Source organism: Muntiacus reevesi, chromosome 4, assembly GCF_963930625.1.
Source record: "Muntiacus reevesi chromosome 4, mMunRee1.1, whole genome shotgun sequence".
Classification (NCBI taxonomy): domain Eukaryota; kingdom Metazoa; phylum Chordata; class Mammalia; order Artiodactyla; family Cervidae; genus Muntiacus; species Muntiacus reevesi.
In genome coordinates, this window is record NC_089252.1 from 50,818,442 (window position 1) to 50,826,207 (window position 7,766).

At 37.5% G+C, this 7,766-nt stretch overlaps 1 non-coding gene across 1 annotated transcript; it reads left to right on the top strand.

Moving 5' to 3' along the window:
- Positions 1 to 7,456: 7,456 nt before the first annotated feature.
- LOC136167997 (U6 spliceosomal RNA) lies at positions 7,457 to 7,563 on the top strand. The gene has a single exon (XR_010663165.1). It is a non-coding gene; the product is annotated as a U6 spliceosomal RNA (small nuclear RNA).
- Positions 7,564 to 7,766: the final 203 nt, after the last annotated feature.

Genomic DNA, 7,766 nt, shown 5'->3' on the forward strand with positions numbered 1-7,766 from the left:
AAATATCAAGTCATTATGTTGTACACCTGAATGCTACGTCAATTATACCTCCATTTAAAAAAACAGGTTCACCATATTAAAAACAAAACTTCTGTAAATTGAAAAACACAATAGACAAGGTCAACAGAAAAACAATGTAAATGACAGAAAGAACACTTTTAAATACAAAAATGTTTTCCATACATCAACAGTAAAACTCTGAAAAGGAAATCATGATACTAAAAAAAATAGGAGCTGGTAATCCATCCATTAAACCATAAAAGTATTGGGCTCATTCAAATATGAAAAGATGTTTAGCTTCACTACTAATCAAATGAATATTAAAACAAAAAAATAATCACTTTTTAACCTATCACATTAACAAAAATTTAGAAATAACAACACTATATATGTGAAAACATTGGGAGGCAGGTACTCATTGGTGGGCATATAAATTTGGTACCACCTTTTAGAAAGTAATTTAGAAGTATATATCAAAATCTAAAATTTATTGTAACATTTGACCCAGAAATTCTACTTTAAAGAAGTACTCATACAGGCTTACCAAGGTATTTACACAAGAAAGCTGCGTAGACTTATATACAACAAAGAACTAGAAATTATCTAAAGAACTTTAAAACAATTCATAAAGAGTACCTTATAATTATGGCACTACCATAAAGTAAAATCATCTTAAGTCACAAAAAAGAAAGAAGCAAATCTATATATACCAACACAGAAAAATGTCAATGATATATTAAGTTATAAAAGCTTATTATCAATACATACTACATGTTGAACTTCAAAAGCATTATGCTGTTCAAAAAGACAGCTGTAAAAAGAAAACACACAATGCAAGATTCCAATATATAAAATGCTAAAAAAAAAAAAAAACAAACAAATCTATAGAGATGGAAACAGATCAATGCTTGCCTGGGACTGGGTGGGACCAGAGCTTGCCTGCAAATGGAGGTAGAAATCTTTGAGGTGATGGAAATATTCTAAAACTAAATTGTGGTGTTGATTGTATAGTTAACTGTCAGTTTAATAAGAACATACCTGATAGCTCAATTGGTAAAGAATCCGCCTACAATGCAGGAGACCCTGGTTCAATTCCTGGGTTGGGAAGATCCACTGGAGAAGGGAGAGGTTACCCACTCCAGTATTCTTGGGCTTCCCTGTGGCTCCGCTGGTAAACAATCAGCCTGCAATGTGGATTAATTAATTGAATTAACTTTGTGAATTTTATAGTATGTAAATTACATCTCAATAAAGCTGTTTTTTCACAGCTTTATTTATTTATTTTGTGTCTCTATTTACAGAGACATAAAAAGCAAAATACTTATCAGTCTAGTAATAGCACGTGCATACCCAGGTATATGTATGTTTCCACAAAGAACTCTCTGCCTTAGAACACTCCTATATTTGAATGTTTTAATACGAATATTACTTTCAATACATTCAGAAAAAAATTGGAAAATTATTGTATATTTTTCAAAATACTGATTTATAAAATATTATAATTTATAAAAATTCTAAAAATATTATCTTTGAAAGCTCTTGGATTATATAGTTCCCATCCTGCCAGCCTCCAAAAACACAAAATCTGATTTCATATATGACTGATCAACATAGCAGTATGATATTTTGCAAAAGCAGAGTAAATTAAGACCAAGCCATTTGTAAATACAGCATCACAGAATGGAAGTAGTGAAGGCCACTGCTAACGCTCACTGAGCACTGCTCCAAGTGCTCTGAATGACCTCACCTGTGCAATCCACATAACCACTCAACGCTGTGATTCAGCCAGTGCGCTCGGCAAAGACCACAGAGCTGGTGGCCGCAGAGCAGAGGTTTAAGCCCAGGTGGTCAGACAGCAAGGCCTGGGCTTAAAGCTAGGCCAGACTGCCCTATTCTAAATAGGTCATACTCATACTACACATAGAAACTAATTCTCTGATTACACGTTTGTTTCAATAAAACGCTTTCCACATTTTTATTTTGGTGGTCAGCTTTTAATTTCTTTAACTATTCCCACATTGCCAATTCAAGTCAACAGAACACATAAAGTAGGTATTTGAGGAGCTTTCATACAATTCTAAATAGCTAGTACCGGAAATGGCACAAAATGGGGTTTAGAATATGTTGAATTATGTTGAACACTTTTAACCGCGTTGCTTTCCACAAATTCAGACTGGTTGACAGTTTAAAAGTCAGCTTTTAAAAAATTCGTAATAGATGGAACAAAATCCTTCCTATTTCTTTCAAGGTTTAAGACATCAGGATACATATATATATAAGTATGTGTGTATGAATACCGATTCATGATGTTGTAGGGCAGAAACCAACACAACATTGTAAGGATTATCCTCCAATTTAAAAAATAAATAAATAAATAAAATGGATAGCCAACAAGATCCTACTATATAGCACAAGGAACGCTGCTCAATATTATGTAACAACCTAAATGGGAAAAGAATTTGAAAAAGAATAGATATATGTATAACTGAATCATTTTCTGTACACTCGAAACTAACACAGCACTGTTAATCAACTATGTTGTTATTTAGTTGTGTCCTAACTCTTTTGTGACCTCATGGACTATAGCCCGCCCGGCTCCTCTGTCCATGGGATTTCCCAGGCAAGAATACTGGAGTGGGTTAACATTTCCTTTTCCAGGGTATCTTCCCGACCCAGGGATGGAACCCATGTCTCCTACTTGGCAGGGAGATTCTTTACCACTGAGCAACCAGAGAAGTCATAGTCAAATAAAAAATTTTTTATAAAGAAGATATCAGGAAGCCTGATGCAATAGAGACTACCCACTGGAAAAACACTGCAACCCATCACATTTAAATTATTTCTACAACTTCACTAACAAGCAATTAATAAAGCCAAGCTCCCAGAGACACTGATCATAGTGATCATATATCAAATAGACGTGGCAGGCCCTTCTATACCTCCCACCGAAACAGGTAATGCAGCATGTTTACACTGAAAATAGGATATAATAAACCCATTTAGATTCTCTCATCATTAAAAGAGGAAAAATAAATCCGGCATTAATGCTTGGCTATATCCTTAAAATGATGCTAATCCTCCTAAATCCCATATTTCTGCAGTTAAAGGTTACAGATATTCTCATCACAAAATGAGTCTTAGAAACACAAAGATTCCATTGATTTTAAAATTTGAAAATAATGACCTCTTTTCTAATAAAACACAAATAAATGCAAATCCCAGTCTATCCTAGTGTAGAGGGTTTCCTCCCTTATCTTAGGGTTACTGATATTATCCTGCCACCTTTTTTCATCCAGCTGGGATAAAAATAACAGCCTTCTGAAACAGCTGAGTTCACAACTCAATCTAAAAAGCTTCATTTAAACATACTCTCGTTCATTAATTTTGAAATTAAGTTTTATCAGTTCTTGCCATATCAACGTGAAAGTCCTCAAATATACATGCAAAAGTTATTATCTTATTCTTCTGCAGTGTTTAAAAATTAATAATGGTGAAAGCCCAATTTCCATCTAGCCACGTCAAGGCATTCGACTCAATAAATTCCATAGACTTTAAGAAGTTCAGGCATCATTACTAAGTTTAGCCCCCTCTGAACTTATAACCAACATTCCTATTCTGTCAATATCACCATATTGAAACTCTTGGCATATAAAGCTAATTTTACACACCAATTTCCCATCAATTGTCCTACTCCATATTGGATAATATTTTCATGTTAAGCATTGAGATAAAGTCTTTTCTACCTGAATTCGTATTGAGAAACTGAATTTTGTTTAAAACATCAGTTTTAATCTCTGAACACTGAAATGAGCTTCTGTATTTTTAATTTAGGTTCATTTTAATATTGTTCTCATTTTCATCTTGATGAAAATCATTATTTCAAACCATCTTCTGTTCGACCACTGAGGCACAACTGGCTTATGTCTAAAAATACACACCAAACCTTTTGTACCTATTAACTCAGAGGGAGGTATCAAGAAAATTAGCTTTGTTGTGCAAATGTGGTAAGTTTTCATGGAGTTTACAACAATCACCTTCAGAAGGAACTAATGGTTACACTGCCCTGTGATCAGGGCTGTTACAAGGAGATTCTGTAATTCTGATTTGCTTCTCCTGACAGGGGAAATGTCTTTTTGTTTTTTATTTTGTGTACAGCACAGTTCCTGGCACATATCGGGCACCATCTATGAAGGAAGAAAGGAAGGGAGGAATTCATATTCAAAAGTGCTTTGGAAACTATAAACCCCATGCATATACAAGAGCTCAGTATTATTACTGTTTTCATTAGCAGCAGGAGAGCGGCTTATCTGCTTATGTGATTAGCTGTACTTAGAGCATGTCCTCCTCAAGAGCCCAACTTGCTCTCGCAGTAGGGCTAAATAAACTGCCTTCTCTTAAGGCTTGATAATTCCTGCACCAAATGAAATCCATCTTCTTAAGCAAAAGGAAAGATTATTGCTTACCTATACCGAGTTGACAGGGGAAGAAAAGGCTTTTCCATTCTACCAAATAAAAAATAATAATAATCTCTATTTTCTTTCAAATATCACACCTCACTCAGACTTGCAGATTCCCCCAACGAGAGGAAAAACAGGTCAATAGGCCATTGAGATAAATGTCACAAAGAAAAAACTGCTCAAAGTAAACACCACAATGTTTTTGTCTTCAGACAGATTTACATTCTTTTCTTGATCCTCTCACAATGCCCTTTCCCAAATTTAGAAAGCATCTTAGAATTACATTTAAAGTAACAAAACTATCCTGTGAAAACCTGTCAAGATGTGTTGGGCTTCTTTTCTAGCTATAATTGTCCAGTTTTATTTAAAAGAACAGCTAAACAATAACACTGCTTGACATATAAGATGATGTTCAATACAAGGACGTGCAAACTATGTATGTATCCCCGATCAAGTGAGTGTGTGTGTGTGATAGAGACAGAGAAATATCTCACATTGACTAGACTACATCAAAAATATGAGATTTAATTCTAGTTGTCATATTTTGGGAGAAACAATTGAAAGTGGGATATCTAACATTTACAGAGAAGAATGTGATCAGTCTAACAATGTTGTTACATGAAGACATCTGGGTAAAGCAGGTTTATTAAAACTGGGTCCCAGAGAATCTTGGAGAAACGGAAGTGTGTCTGGAAAAGAGAGGTGTCCATTTTCCTTAAATAATTGAAGGAATCACCTACAAGTATGAAGGAGGCAAGTTTTTACTTCTTGACAAAATTAGGAGCAATGCATTACATCTTATGAGATATTCAGTTCCCAACAACTTAAGAGGGAAATTCAGGAGTTGGGTTTGGAACATGTAATTTTGAGATACCAAGTAGGTATCTTGCAGAAGGAAATGGCAACCCGCTCCAGTATTCTTGCCTGTAAAATTCCATGGACAGAGGGGTTGCAAGAGAGTCAGACACGACTTAGTTACTAAAGCAAACAAAGTAGATATCTGGGGCTTCTCAGGTGATGCCAGTGGTAAAGAACCCACCTGCCAATGCAGGAGACTTAAGAGACAGGTCTGCCCCCTGCAGAAGGGCACAGCAACCCACTCCAGTATTCTTGCCTGGAAAATCCCATGGACAGAGGCGTCTGGCGGGCTATGGTCCACACAGTTGCAAAGAGTCAGACACGACTGAAGTGACTTTCAGTTCAGTTCAGTCACTCAGTTGTGTCTGACTCTTTGTGACCCCATGGACTGCAGCACGCCAGGCTTAAACTCATGTCCATCAAGTCAGTGATGCCATCCAGCCATCTCATCCTCTGTCATCCCTTCTCCTCCTACCTTCAATCTTTCCCAGCATCAGGGTCTTTTCCAATGAGTCAGGTCTTCGCATTAGGTGGCCAAAGTATTGGAGTTTCAGCTTCAGCATCAGTCCTTCCAATGTATATTCAGGACTGATTTCCTTTAGGATGGACAGGTTGGATCTCCTTGCAGTCCAAGGGACTCTCAAGAGTCTTCTCCAACACCACAGTTCAAAAGCATCAATTCTTCAGTGCTCAGCTTTCTTTATAGTCTAACTCTCACACCCATACATGACCACTGGAAAGACCACAGCTTTGGTTTATAGAAAAACCTGCCTCCTGAGAAATCTGTATGCAGCTTAAGAAGAAACAGTTAAGTGACTTAGCACAAATAAATATTTAAATGAAGATAAATAGAGATACATACACATACAGGTTTATATAGAAATTCTATACATATATAAAAATTTGATAGTTGGGATTCTATAAAGAAGACAGAGCTTGAGGCATAATTTTTATAATATTTGAAATCTTAAGTCTGGGTGAATTCATCTAGGAAGTAAATTTATTTAAGAGAAGTGGTCCAAGGACTAAGCCCTTGGCTATCCTAACATTTATATATCTGCAAGATAAGGATCAAGAAAAAGAGGCAGGAGTGTCTTAGTTTGAGTTTCCCTAGAAGTAGACTCTGAATCAGTTATTTGGGTACAGGTAATTTATTGGGCTAGCCAAAAAGTTCATGTGGGTTTTCTGTAAGATATTATGGAGCAATCTGAATGAACCTTTTGGTCAACCCAGTATTTGAGATGTGACCCCCAAGAAATACTAGTAGTGGAATGAGACCAAGGGACAAGGAAGAAAAAGCAGCCAGTAAAGGGAACGTTATCAAGCAAGTTTATCGTTGGGCACCATTGGAGCTTAATTCCCCTGAAGAACGCTGTAAACCAATATAGAACGCAAGCCTCAAGGTTATCCTTCCAGCAAGAAAAGAAACTGGAGAGTATTTAGATACCGACTGCATCAGTCTTGAGTTGGAATCTGCTCCCAGGAGGCATTCATTCTTTGGTATTTTGAGCCTCCCAGGCTTGTGGGCTGCGTGGGCTCCAACATCCAACACAAGCCCAGATGTAGACAGCTGCAAGTTGGCTGGAGCACAGTGAACTGATGAAGGACCGGTCAGACAACAGCCTCCATCACAGGATGACACAGTCAGAAAGATGGGGAGAAACAAATGTATCCTGCAAGCCAAGTGAATCATGAGCTAACAACACAAAACGGGTCCCTGCATTATGTTTGATATGGGGGACATGCCCTCTGATTGTCCCTTCAGCAACAATTTTCTATGGTAGTAAGCAGTAGAAAAAAAGAAAAAAAAATCAGCAGCACAGAGTCCCCAAAGTGAAATTCTCCTTCTTCCACCTTTAGAATGAGCTCTGTACAATAGGAGATAAGTGGTTTATAAAGACGCATTGAACAATATGTTAATTAAAGGAGCAGTGCCAACTGCAGGAACATTTATAACCTTCGGGGAAAAAAGGAAACTTTCTTTTTAGAGGACACTATGGAGGGCTATTGCTTGTGCACCAGATATTAGCTGAGCAATCGTCAATAATGTCTACCACTGGGTGTACTATGTACGTGCAGGCTCAGTCGTGTCCAACTCTTTGTGACCCCAAGGGATTTTTCAGGCAACAATACTGGAGTGAGTGCTCGCTTCGGCAGCCCATATACTAAAATTGTAACAATACAGAGAAGATTAGCATGGCTCCTGCACAAGGATGACACACAAATTCGTGAAGTGTTCCATATTTTTAGAACAGAATTTTGGACTCTGTGGGAGAAGGCTAGGGTGGGATGTTGTGAGAGAACAGCATCGAAACATGTATATTATCAAGTGTGAAACAGATCACCAGCCCAGGCTGGATGCATGAGACAAGTGCTCGGGCCTGGTGCACTGGGAGGACCCAGAGGGATCGGGTGGAGAGGGAGGTGGGAGGGGGGGGATCGGGATGGGGA